This window comes from Chiloscyllium plagiosum, unplaced genomic scaffold, assembly GCF_037043375.1.
Source record: "Chiloscyllium plagiosum isolate Xiang-an unplaced genomic scaffold, Cpla_swu_hap1 HiC_scaffold_72, whole genome shotgun sequence".
Lineage (NCBI taxonomy): Eukaryota > Metazoa > Chordata > Chondrichthyes > Orectolobiformes > Hemiscylliidae > Chiloscyllium > Chiloscyllium plagiosum.
The window spans coordinates 223203-237198 of NW_028270211.1; the positions used below are offsets into that span (position 1 = coordinate 223203).

At 44.7% G+C, this 13996-nt stretch overlaps 1 long non-coding RNA gene across 1 annotated transcript in view; it reads right to left on the reverse strand.

Moving 5' to 3' along the window:
• LOC148134110 (uncharacterized) overlaps positions 1-13996 on the reverse strand; it is a 113690-nt gene that overhangs the window by 83527 nt on the left and 16167 nt on the right. Inside the window, exons 3-4 of the long non-coding RNA XR_015755911.1 lie at positions 11487-11596; positions 1374-1508 (exon numbers count right to left, since the gene is read on the reverse strand). This is a non-coding gene — a long non-coding RNA (uncharacterized LOC148134110). The remainder of the gene's footprint in view (positions 1-1373; positions 1509-11486; positions 11597-13996) is intronic.

Consider the following 13996-nt stretch of genomic DNA (forward strand, 5'->3'; position numbering starts at 1 on the left):
AGGGAGTAACAGGAACACAGGGTTCTGAGATAATGGTAAGATTGTTGGTAGTGTAGATGAACAGAGAGATCTCTATGTCCATGTACAGAGATCATTAAAAGTTTCCACTCAGGTTTATGGGTTTTTTAAAAAGGCATTCAGTGTGTGAGCTTGTCTTGGTAGAGGGATTGAGTTTCTGAACCATTAGATCATGCTGCAGCTGTACAAACTTCTGAGTGTGGCCACATTTGTTCACACTGCATTACCGGATGGATGTGTAAGTTTAGAAATGATTCAGAGGAGATTTACTAGGAAGTTACCTGGTATGGAGGGAAGGTCTTATGAGGAAAGGCTGAGGGACTTTAAGGTGTTTTTGTTCAAAAGAATGTGTTTGAGGTCAATTAATTGAGACATATAAGATAATCAGCAGGTGAGAGGAGTTGGACAGTGAGAGCCTTTTCTCTTGGATGGCGATGCCTACCACAAGGGGAGATAGCTTTACATTGAGGTAGATATTAACATGAATAAATAGATATGGGACAGATGCCAGAGGTAGGTTTTTTTACTCAGATTAGTCGTGGCATGGAATGCATTGCCTGCAACAGTGGTAGCCTCGCCAACTTTAAGGTCATTTAAACGGTCATTGGATAGACATATGGACAAGAGTTGGAATAGTGTTGGTTACTTGGGCTTCAGATTGGTTCCACACGTTGGTGCAAAATCGAAAGCCGAAGGGTCTGTAATGCGCTGTCATGTTCTGTGTTCCAGTGAGCAAAAATATGAGAAGGGAGAGGAAAGACTTAAAAGCGATTTTAGGAGAAAAGTTTCCACACAGAGGATGGTGCAGTTATGGAATAAACTTTCAGGGAAAGTGGTAGAGAAATGTTCAATTTGGGGGGAGGAGAAGTTTGAAGGGATACGGGTCAAATGCAGGGAAACGCGACTCATTCATGGACTCTGGTCAGCATGGACTAGTTTGGTTGAAGGAAAGGTTTCCGTGCTGCATGGCTCGGTCTCCAGTTATTGGAGGAGGAGACTACCGAGATAAGGAATGTTGTGGACACTGAAGCAATTTACAGCGATAGTGACGGTAGTCTGGAATTCAGTACATTTCAAATATGTGGAGGGACAATCGGGCTAGGAGGTTACAGAGATAGGAACTGTTATAGGAGTTACAAATTATTGAAGACACTGGTGAATAAGCCATGCCATAGATACAGTGTTGCAGATTAGTGAGTCTTAGTACAACAGAACTTACAGCAGGAGTAGTGATTGAGCGTGTGGTATGTGTGAACTGTGCTCCCCATCTAGCACTGTATCTGTGTCATGTCCTGTTAGCCGATATTTGGAGCGCTCTCATTGCTCTCTGCTCTGTGCACTGTGAGTGATCTTACCTCACTGCAGGATTTATTGAAGGCTCCAGGTCTCCCTACCCTTTGTCTCTCTGGCTGACCAACCATCTTCAATGTGGTGATGGACGAGACACCCAGCAGCTGGGAAGTCTACTGAGTCAGGACCTTCCTGAGTACCTACAGGAGACAGAGAGATAGACAGAATGGGAAATTACACTGATACATTGACGATTAAAAATGGCACTGTGTACCACCACAGAGACTTGGAGAATCCCAGTCTCCATCCCTGGAGTGGAGAATTCTGTTGGCTCAGGATCTGGTGTAGCTTCAATAGAGAGAGAGCGAGAGAGAGAGCGAGAGAGAGAGAGCGAGAGAGAGAGCGAGAGAGAGAGAGCGAGCGAGAGCGAGAGCGAGAGAGCGAGCGAGAGCGAGAGAGCGAGCGAGAGCGAGAGCGAGAGAGAAAGTAAGTGAGAGAGAGAGAAAGAAAGAGAGAGCGAGAGAGAGCAAGCGAGAGAGAGCAAGCGAGAGAGAGAGAGCGAGAGCGAGAGAGAGAGCGAGAGCGAGAGCGAGAGCGAGAGCGAGAGCGAGAGCGAGAGCGAGAGAGAGCGAGAGAGAGCGAGAGAGAGCGAGCGAGAGAGAGCGAGAGAGAGCGAGAGAGAGCGAGAGAGAGCGAGAGAGAGCGAGAGAGAGAGCGAGAGAGAGCGAGAGAGAGCGAGAGCGAGAGCGAAAGTAAGTGAGAGAGAGAGAAAGAAAGAGAGAGAGCGCGCGAGAGAGAGAGAGAGAGAGCGAGAGAGAGAGCGAGAGAGAGAGAGAGAGAAAGAGAGAGAGAGAAAGAGCGAAATACTAAGTGATATCACCAGAGTACTGGAAGATATCAGGATCACATAATTGTGTTGGAAGAACAGGTTTCGCTTCATCATGCACTGGTATAACCGGTCAGGAATGAGCAACCTGTGAGCAGGCGAAGTGATGGCTGAGTGGTATTATTGCTAGAGCATGTATCCCAAACCTCAGCTAATGTTCAAGGAGGACGGTTGGAATCCCACCATCTGAAATGGTGGAATTTGAAATCAATAATTTTAAAAATAGTAATTAACAAACCACAAATAAGTATGAGACCATTGCTGATGTACAAAAAACCCAAACACTTGTCCTTTCGAGAAAGACATCTGCCCATCGTCACGTGGTCTGCACGACATCCCCACAGCAAAGTGTTTGCCTCTCAAAGACCCTCTGAAATGGCCGAGCAAGTTACTCAGTTCAAGGGCAGCTAGGGCTGGGCAAGAAAGGCTGGTCAGCCAGAGACACCCACATCCCATGCCTGATTTAATAAATAATCCATTAGGATGGTCCCACTGGAAATGTACTGGGACCAGTGTCCTGGCCGATTATGTCGGTAGGTTTATGGACATGGCTGAAAATGTGTTGCTGGAGAAGCGCAGCAGGTCAGGCAGCATCCAGGGAACAGGAGAATCAATGTTTCAGGAATAAGCCCTTCTTCAGGAATCTTATGCCCGAAACGTCGATTCTCCTGTTCCCTGGATGCTGCCTGACCTGCTGCGCTTCTCCAGCAACACATTTTCAGCTCTGATCTCCAGCATCTGCAGACCTCACTTTCTCCTTATGGACAGGGCTTTCAACTGACAGAGAGGATGCAGGGACAGGCTTCAGGTGAAAGGAGCTTTCTAAATCCAGAGAGAAAACGTGGAGCAGTGGAACAGTATGGGAATGTGGCTGAAGACAAACAGAACGGAACAGGATAGGGCAGAGTTTAACTAAAATTGTACATCAGCGAATAGATTTGTGACAGAAAATTGTGGGAAAGAGTAAGTTGTGTTTTTTTCTGAATGGACAATGTCGCTGTAATAAGGAAGATGGATTTGTGACACAGAGATAAAAGAGATTTAGACAGCTGGGAGACATGAATACAGGATGAACAAAAATACTCAGTGATTCGCAATCTTGTGCAAACTCAGGCAAAACGGACAACACTAACAATAATGGATAACAAAGGCATTACAGAGAAAGCATTTGGCCTCAGATCATGAAGTAGATTCAGTCTGAATGTAAATTCTGGCTACTACTTGCCAAGGACACAAGTAACAGAACAGTTTTAGCAACCGAACAGCTTTTAATTGCTCATCACTTCATTACACAGGAACTCATTGACATTTTTTTAAAAAGGGCATTGTGATAATTTTGCAAAACTTCAATACTTGTATAATCGGGGACAATCACACGGACAACATTGATATTGGAAGAGGATTTCGGACAATTTTTTTTTCAGTGTTTCTTTGAAAACCACATTGTGCAACTGTTAAGGGACATAACTATTGCAGAGGGACCGTGTAATGAAACTTAGTGAATGAGTAATGTCACCTGCAGAGATCCTTCGGGAAATTGTGATAAAGAGCAGTTTAAAGAAATATAAAGTTTTAAAGTGAATCACAGAAAGGACAAGCTACAACTAGAAACAAAAAATAGCCAATTACATGAGTTTGAGAGGAGAACTGACCAAGGTAAACAGGCTAAACAGACTGAAATATGTGGCTGGAAACGAACAGTGGAGAACATTTGAAGGAACAGTGTAAATCACAACAGAAGGTCATTCGATTGAAACAGTAAAAACCTCAGCAAGAAATTCCCACTGATCCCTTACTCAGGACAAAAGGAATCATACAAGGTCATGAGGCTGAGAAGATCACCAAAAAGTACTTAAAATCCTGAAATGAGAGTGTGTTTTAGGAGTAAATGTTAATGCATTGCAATGGGTCTGCTCGCAGGAGGAGGGCTGTGGGAAGGGGAGCCACGGTCAGGGTTCATTGACACGATAGGAACAGGGAGAGGTGAAGGTGCTGGAGGTGGTCAGAGTGTTACAGAGAGAGTGGTCAGGGTGTCACAAAGCCAGGACGGATTGCTACCGCTGGAGGCGTTTGCAGAGGTAGGGAGGGACATAGGTATTTTTATTTATTCATTCATGGGATGTGGGTGTCACTGCCTGGAACAACGTTCTTTGACGCCTCTGCTAATTACCCAGAGGGTAGCTCAGAGTCAGCCATATTGCTGTGGGTCTGGAGTCATATGTCGGCCAGACCAGGTTTGAATATTTGATGTCCTTCCCTCAAGGAGGTTAGTGAACTAGATGAGTTCTTCCTACTGATCAACAATGTTTTAATGGTGGCCCCACCAATGTCTTCTACAGCCACAACATGACATCCCAACTCTTACTCTTAATGCCATCCCCAATGAAGGTAACCACCCCAAACGCCTGCTTCACCAGCCTGTCTACCTGTGACACCACATTCAAAGAACTGTGTACCTGGGTCACTGGGTCACTGACTGACAACACGACCCAGGGCCCGAACATTAACGGTACAAGTCCCACCCTGGTTTGTTTCACCAAAATGGAACACCTCACATTTATTTAATTAAACTCCGTCTGCTATTCTTCAGCTCACTATCCCAGCAGGACTGTTCATCCTGTTGTATCACAGATAACCTTCTTCACTGTCCACTTTACCACCAATGTCAGCGTCACCAAAAAACCTTACTTACCAGGAAACCAATATTCCCATCCAATCCATTTATCCAAATAACAAACAACAGGGGACCCACTACACCGCTGGTCACATTCCTCCAGTCAGAAAAACAACATGTATCCCATCACCCTGTGTCTCCTTCCATCAGGCCAATTTTGTATCCAGTTCCCTCGTTCCTCCTGAATGCCATATCCTTTTTGCAATGAACTGAGCTTATTACCCAGTTTCCCAGACAGAAGATAGAACACAGAACAGTCCAGCCCAAGACCCTTCGGCCATGATTTCATGCCAACCTGTTATCCAACTGTAAGATCAAACTAACCGACATACCCTTCATTTTACTATTATCCATCTGTCTATCCAAGAGTCTATTAAATGTTTCGAAAGTATCTAATTTTACTATCACCATTGGCAGTGCATTCCAACCACCTACCATTCTCTATGCTCTTATCCATCCTCCAATCACCTTAAAATTATGCCGCCTTGTAATAGCCATTTATTCCGTAGGAGGAAATGTCTCTGACTATTCACTCACTCTGTGCCCCGCATCACCTTGTTCACGGAACAGGAGAATCGACATTTCGGGCATAAGACCTTCTTCAGGATTCCTGAAGAAGGGCTTATGCCCGAAACGTCGATTCTCCTGTTCCCTGGATGCTGCCTGACCTGCTGCGCTGTTCCAGCAACACATTTTCAGCTCTGATCTCCAGCATCTGCAGACCTCACTTTCTCCATCACCTTGTTCACCTCTACCAGTTCACCTTACCCCCTTCTTCACTCCCATGAGAAAAGCCTTAGCTCCCTCAAACTTTCTTAGTAAGAACTGCCCTCCATTCCAGGCAGCATTCTGGTACATCTCCTGTGTACACTCTCTAAAACTTGCACATCCTTTCTGTAAACAGGGGACCAGAACTGAACACAATATTCCAAGTGTGGTCTCACCAGGACCCTATAAAGATGCAGTAAAACCTTACGGCTCTTAAAATCAATCCCCTTCTAAGGAAAGCCAACACAACATATGCCTTTTTAACAACCCTACCAACGTGCGTGGCGATTTTGGGGGATCTATGGACACGGACCCCATGGTCTCTCTGTTCCTCCGCACTGCCAAGTATTCTGCCTTTCACCCTGTATTCTGTATTCAAATTCGACCTTCCAGAATGAATCACTTCACACTTTTCCAGATTGGACTCCATCTGCCACTTCCAGCCCAGCTCTGCGTCCTGTCAATGTCCCATTGCAACCTACAACAGCCCTCCACATTCCCCACCACTCTACCAACCTTCACGTGATTGGCAAACTTACTAACCCACTCTACAACATTCACATCCAAGTCATTTACAAAAATCACAAAGAGCAGAGTCCCAGAGCCGATTGTTACAGAACACCACTGGTCACTGAGCTCCAGGCTCAATACTGTCCATCTACTGCCACCCTCTGTCTTCTCTGGGCCATCCAATCCTGTATCCAGACAGACAGATTTCCCTGTATCCCAATCATCCTTTTTTGAATGATCCATCAACGTATTCTGTCATATCCTCAAAGAATTCAATAAGATTTGTGAGGCATGACTTGACCCCTCACAAACCCATGCTGACTGTCACTAATTTAACTATGGTTTTCCAAGTAGTCATAAATCCTGTCTTTAGGGTCCTCGTCAATAATCTGCACACCACAGACATTAGACCAAATCTGTAATCCCCAGAATTCTACCTCCGTAACATGGCCTGGACTCTACAAATCTTCTCTCCTCTGCCATGTTCACCAGAAGGGCACTGGAGGGTGGCACCCGTTACAGAGATAGGGAGGGATATCAGGACAGGACGATTTTGCAGACATTAGGAGGGTTGCAGTACCAAAGGGAGGCTTCAGTAGTTGTGAGGTTTCATGGTGATGAAGGCATTTGAGGAGGGAGGGAGGGAGGATTGTAGGGAAATGAGAGGTTTCACAGTTTAGTTGCTTTGTTAGGACTGTAAGAGATTCCTGAGCTGGGGAGGGTGTAAGCACTGGTGGATATTACATAAACATGTGGTTTTAGTTGCAATGCATGAAGAGGATGCAGAAAACTGGAGAGTATGGAGTCTGAACAAGGTTACACAAATGGGAAGAGTTGGCAGGAGTGCAGGTGTTTACAGAGACAGCAATGGTCTGATCTGGAGCAGAGGACCCAGAGTGGGAGGGACGTGGGGACTGGAGGTGGTTTGACAGGGAGGGAGGACCATAGGCCTCTAGGAGGTTACAGAAATGTGGAGAGCTGTAGGGCTGACGGGTTCATGGAGTTGGGAATGTTGGGAGGGATAGAGAAGTTTACAGGGCTAAGGATGTTTGTAGGACAGGGCTGGATTACACAGACAGTGACTGTTTCAGGGAACTGACCAGATTACAGAGATAAAGAGGTTTGCATCATCTGGCGGAACAAACAGAGATATGGAGGGTTATCGTGACTGAAGATGTTTACAGATATAGGGAGGCTTAGGTTCTAGGGGTTATTTAAACATGGAGGCTGTGGAATCTGGATTGGTTTTTGAGAGATTGGGGTAGCAAGTTTGGTTGGAGACAGTTTCACAGATAAGAGAGCATTGCACAAACAGGAGGAAGTTCCTGCGGTAGGGGAGGTTCGAGTGGAGAGTGATGTTTAAACAGATAGGGGTAAGAGCTGGAGAAGGTTATGGAGATGGGTAAATGGATGGAGATACAGGAGGAGCTCACATTGACAGGGTGGGTGATAGTGTTTCAAGGTGGAGATGCTACAGGAAGGATCGAAGGGGAGGCAAGAGAGGACGTGTGGTGGTGGGGTTTTCATTGCATGAATCATTTCATCAGTACCTAGAGAGGATATTCCTGTAGGATCACCCAGTGACGCTATGTTAGTGGAACTGAGAAATAAGAATGGGTCATCACTCTGACACGATTGTCCTACTGACCACGAATACTCCGTGGCAGACTGAGGAACAAACATATCAGGAGATCTCAAATATCAATCATATTAATAGGGCTGTTATGGTTGGGGTTTTTAAACTTTCCAAACCTAGACTGGGACTGCCAGTGTTCAGTGTTTGCAAGGGAGGAATTTGGTAATTGTGTTCCAGAAAACTCCCAATCAATATGTAAATGGCCTGAAAAGAGAAAGGGGCAAAACCTGACCTCCCCTTGGGAAACAAGGTAGGAAAAGGGACTGAGGTGTGAGTGGGAAAGCATTTTGCCAAAGTGACTCAAGTCTATTAGTTTGAAAATAGCCATGGAAAAGGACAGGGCTGGTCCACAGGTTCAAGTTATAAAATGGGGCCAGACTAATCTTGATAATATTAGCCAGGAACTCTCAAAAGGTGATTGGGAGTCTATTTGCAGGGAAAGGGAAGTCTGGCAAGTGAGAATATTTTAAAACTGAGATAAATTGAGCGATCACCACCAGCATGTTCCTGTTTATGTGCAGGCCAATGCTGACAGCACTAGAAAACATTGGCTGTCTCTTGAGGATCTGGTCAAGGAAAAGGGGGCTCATGTCAGGTATAGCCCGCTGGATCAAGGGAATCCCTAAGGATCACAGGGACTTCAGGAATATACTTTGGGTAGAAATCAGGAATGCAGAAAGGGTACATGAAATAGTCTCAGCAGAGAATGATAAGGAGAATCCAAAAGTGATTGTATAAATATATTAAGAGTAAAAGAGTAACTCGAGACAAAATAGTGTCCCTTAAAGATCAAGGAGACTATTGGTGTGTGGAACCGCAGGATATGGCTAAGACCTTAAACACATTTTTTACTCCAGAACTTATTGTGGACAAAGACTGGGGAACTCAGGGAACAAGAGTAATACGTTAGACCACATTTGGAGTTCTCTGCAATTCCAGTATCCCCGCTATAGGAAGGATGTTGTGAAAGTTGAAAATGTTCAGAAAAGATTAACAAGATGTTGCCAGGATTGTTGCTGAATAAGCTGGGGTTATTTTCCCTGGAGCATCGGAGACTGAGTGGTGATCTGACAGAGGTTTATATAAACATGAGGGGTATGGATTGGGTAAACAGTCAAGGTCTTTTCCCAAGAGTTGGAGAGTCTAAATCTAGAGGACATAGGTTTAAGGTTGAAGGGGAAAGGTTTAAATGGCACTGAAGGGACAGCTCTTTTATGCACACGCTGATGTATGTATGGAATGAGCTGAGAGAGAAAGTAGCAGATACTGATACTATGACAACATTTAAAATGTATCTGGATGGGTATATGAATAATAAGGGTTTAGAGGTACATGGGCCAAATGCTGGTAAATGGGATGGATTTATTTAGATCTTCTGGTCAGCATTGATGAGTTGGACCAAAGGGTCTGTTTCCATGCTGCCCATCTCTAAAAAGAGTGCATGTTATAGAAGAGGTGGTGCTGGAGATTTTACAGGAATGGAAAGCCCCAGGACCTGATTAAGTGTATCACAGGACATTGTGGGATGGTAGGGAAGAAATTGTGGAGCAGCGAGCAAAGCGATTTGTACCATTGATAGCCATGTGTGATGTGCTGGACAGACTGGAGGGTAGTATAGTGGGCAGTGAAGGAGGGTTTTTGAGATTACAAAGGGATCTTGATGAAATGGGTGAATGGGCTGAAAAACTGTAGATGGTATTCAATCTGAATAAATGCGAGGTAGTGCACTTGGTAAAACAAACAAGGGTAGAGCTTATACAATTAATGTTCGGGCCTCAGTTAGTGTTTTAGTGCAGAGGGACCTCCGGGTTCAGGTACATAAATCGTGAAGCTTGCATCACAGGATGGATAAGCCAGTGCTTCGCACGCCTGACTATTGCTCAGTCCATTGAGTGGAGGATTTGGGACGTCATGCTGAGATTGTGCAGACATTTTTGAGGCCTCTTCTGCAATACTCTGTCCAGTTCTGGTCGCCCAGTTATAGGGAGGATATTATAAAGCTGCAGGATGTTCAGCAGAGATTTACCAGGACATTGTTGGACATGATTGGCTTGAGTTCTGAAAAATAGCTGGATAGGCTGAGTCTTTTTTCACTGGAGCCTGGAGTTTGAGATGTGATGTTATAAAAGTTTATTTTAAAAAATGAGATATAGATCGATTGAATGGTAGTTGCCTTTTCCGTAGGATGGGGGAGTCTCAAGAGGAGGGACCACATTTTTAAGGTTAGAAGAGAGAGATGTTAAAAAAAAAGACATGGGGTGTTTTGGTTGTGGAATGATCTTCCTGAGGAATGGTGGACGTGGTTACAATTACAAAGTTGAAAAGACAGAGATAGTAAACAAATATTTTGCATCAGTTTTTGCTGGGGAAAATGATATGGAAGATATAGAATGTAGGGAAATAGATGGTGAAACCTTGCAAAATGTCCATATTACAGAGGAGCAGGTGCTGGATGTCTTGAAATGCATAAAGGTGGATAAATTCCCAGGACCTGATCAGGTGTACCCTCGAACTCTGTGGGAAGTTAGAGAAGTGATTGCTGGGCCTCTTGCTGAGATATTTGTATCATCGATAGTCACAGTTGAGGTGTCGGAAGACTGGAAGAAGTATCAAAGAGGATTGAAGAGGGCTGACCGGTAGATGTGATCTATATGGACTTCAGTAAGGCATTCGACAAGGTTCCCCATGGGAGACTGATTAACAAGATTCTATCTCATGGAATACAGGGAGAACTAGCTATTTGGATACAGAACTGGCTCAAAGGTAGAAGACAGAGGGTGGTGTTGGAGGTTTGCTTATCAGACTGGAGGTCTGTTTCCAGTGGAGTGCCACAAGGATTGGGCCTAAGAATGGTGAATAGCGAAGGGTAAGGGAGTCCAAAACTCGAGAGTACAAACGGGACGTGAGAGAGCAAAGATTTAAAGAGGGAGCTGAGGGGCAACATTATCCACAGAGGATGGTGCACAGACAGAACAGACTGCCAGGGGAACATGGGAGAAACAAGAACAATTACAGCATGGAAAAGACATTTGGGCAGGTACATGGAGGGGAGAAGGTTTGAAGAGCTAAGGGCCAAACGCAGGCAAATGAGACTCATTCATTATAGGAAACATGGAGAGCATTGATGAGTTGTACCACAGGTTCTGTTTCTGTGCTGTATCACTCTGTATCCAGTTAAAGAGGATTACAGTACCGAAATAAAGCATGTTGTAGACGCTGAAGCAATTTATAGCGATAAGGAGGGTAGTCTGGAATGCAGTACATTTCAAATATGTGGAGGACTATCGGGAAGGGAGGTAGTTACAGGGACAGGAACTGTTATAGGAGTTAAAAATTACTGAAGACACTGTTGCACAAGCCATGCCATAGGCACAGAGTTGCAGAGTAGTGAGTCTTAGCACAGTGATGGAGGGAGGACACAGAACAGAAAGATCCCAGGCAGCATTCCCAACCTCTCGTCAGAGGCCTGCTTGCCCCTCTGTTGTCCTGATGCTCACTAAGACAGCACAGGCCTGGATTGATAACTATGCACTCCCCATGCTGTCTCAGTGCAACATAAAATAAAGTAGAGGTGGTGATTGAGTCTGGGGTGTGTCTGTACTGTACTGCGCTCCCCCTCCAGCACTGTATCTATGTCATGTCCTGTTAGCGATGTTTGGAGCCCTCTCATTACTCCCTGCTCTGTGCACTGTGAGTGATCTTACCTCACTGCAGGATTTATTGAAGACTCCACATCGCCCTTCCGTTTGCCTCTCGGGCTGACCAATCATCTTCAATGAGGTGTTGGACGAGACCCCCAGAACTTCCTAAATACCTACAGGAGACAGAGAGATAGACAGAATAGAAAATTAGACTGATGCAGTGAGGGTTACACATGGAGAATGGAAATGAACCCCACAGCTATCTGGAAAGTCCCACTCCATCCCTGGGTTGTGCTGTTGCATTTCTCTGGAGTGGAGAATTCTGTTGGCTCAGGATCTGGAGTAACTGGAAGAGCGGGAGGCGCTGACAGAGGCAGCAATTCGACCCACACAGTGAGGGATACCACATGGACAGAGACTGAGTGATATCACCAGAGTGCTGCAAGACTTCAGGATCACACAGTCATGTTGGAAGAATGGGTTTAGCTTCATGATGCTCTAGTATCAGTGCTCAGGGATGAGCAACCAGTGAGCAGGTGAAGTCATGGCCAAGTGGTATTATTGCTAGAACATGTATCCAAAACCTCAGCTAATGTTCAGGGGAAGAGGGTTTGAATCCCACCATCAGAAATGGTGGAGTTTGAAATTAATAATTTTAAAAATAGTAATTAACAATCCATAAATAAATACGAAACCATTGCTGATGTGCAAAAAAACCAAATACTTGTCCTTTAGATAAGGACATCTCCTCACGTGGTCTACACGATGTACTCACAGCAAAGTGTTTGCCTCTCAATTACCCTCTGAAATGGCCGAGCAAGTTACTTAGCTCGAAGGCAGCTAGGGCTGGAAAAGAAAGGCTGGTCAGCCAGAGGCACCCACATCCCATACCCGATTTAATAAATAGTCCATTAGGATGGTCCCACTGGAACTGTACTGGAACCAGTGTCCTGGCCAATCATGTCGGTAGGTTTATGGGACAGGGCTTTAAACTGACACAGAGGATGCTGGGACAGGGTTCAGGTGAAACGAGCTTTCCAAATGCAAAGAGAAAAGGTGAAGTGTGGGAGCAGCGTGGGAATATGACTGAAGACAAGCAGAAAGGAACAGGATGGGACAGAGTTTAACTACACCAGGGAATGTACATCAGGGAATAGGGCTGTGACAGGAAATTATGGAAAATAGTAAATTATGTTTTTTTTGGAATGGATAATGTCTCTTCAATAAGGTAGATTCATTTGTGACACAGAGATAAAAGGGATTTAGACACCAGAGAGACATGCGTACAGGGCGAACAAAAGGTGGGCATAAATATTCAATGGTTCACCACCTTGTGCAAACTCAGGCAAAATGGGCAACGCTAACAATAATGGATAACAAAGGCATTACAGAGAAATCATTTGGCCTCAGATCATGAAGTAGAGTCAGTCTGAATGTAAATTCTGGCTACTACTTTCCAAGGACACAAGCAGCAGAACCGTTTTAGGCCAGCGAACTGCATTCCATTGCTCATCACTGCATTACACAGGAACTCACTGGAATTTTTTAACAAAGGCATTGTGATAATTTTGGAAAACTTCAATATTTCCATAATCTGGGACAGTCACACTGACAATAGTGATATTGGAAGAGGAGTTCAGAAAAAGTTTTTGTCGGTTTTTTTTTGAATAACAAATTGTGCAACTGGCTAGGGACATAGCTATCTCAGAGTGACCGATGTGTGATGAAACTTAGTGGATGAGTAATGTCACCTGGAGAGATCCTCAGGGAAATGGTGATAAAGTGCAGTTTAAAGAAATATAAAGTTTTAAAGTGAACCACAGAAAGGACAAGCTACAACTAGAAACAAAAACAGCCAATTACACGGGTTTGAGATGAGACCTGACCAAGGTAAAGAGGCGAAACAGACTGAAATATGGGCCTGTAAATGAACAGTTTGAAGGAAGAGTAAATCACTCAACAAAAGAACATTCCATCGAAACAGAAAATCTCAGCAAGAAATTCCCTCCGGCCCCTCACTCAGGACAAAATGGATCATATTAGATTATGAGGCTTAGAAGATCACCAAAAAGTACTTAAAATCCTGAAGCGAGAAAATGTTTTTGGAGTAAGTGTTAAAGGGATTGCAAAGGGTCTGCTCGCAGGAGTTGGGCAGTGGGAAGGGGAATCAGTGTAAGGGTTTAATGTCACAAAAGGAACAGGGAGAGGTGAAGGTGCTGGAGGTGGTGAGAGTGTTACAGAGAGTGGACAGGATCTGAACGGTGTTACAAAGCTAGTACGGATTGCTGCAGCCGGAGGTGTTTGCAGAGATAGGGAGGGATACATGTATTTTTATTTATTCATTCATGAGATGTGGGTGTCACTGCTAATTACACAGAGGACAGCTCAGAGTCAGTCATACTGCAATGGGTCTGGAGTCACATATTAGCCAGGCCAGGTTAGAATGTCAGATTTTCTACACAAAAGGAGGTCAGTGAACCAGATGAGTTCTTCCCACTGATCAACAATGCTTTTATGGTGGCCTCACCAATGTCTTGTACAGATACAATATGTCGTCCCAACTCCTACTCTTA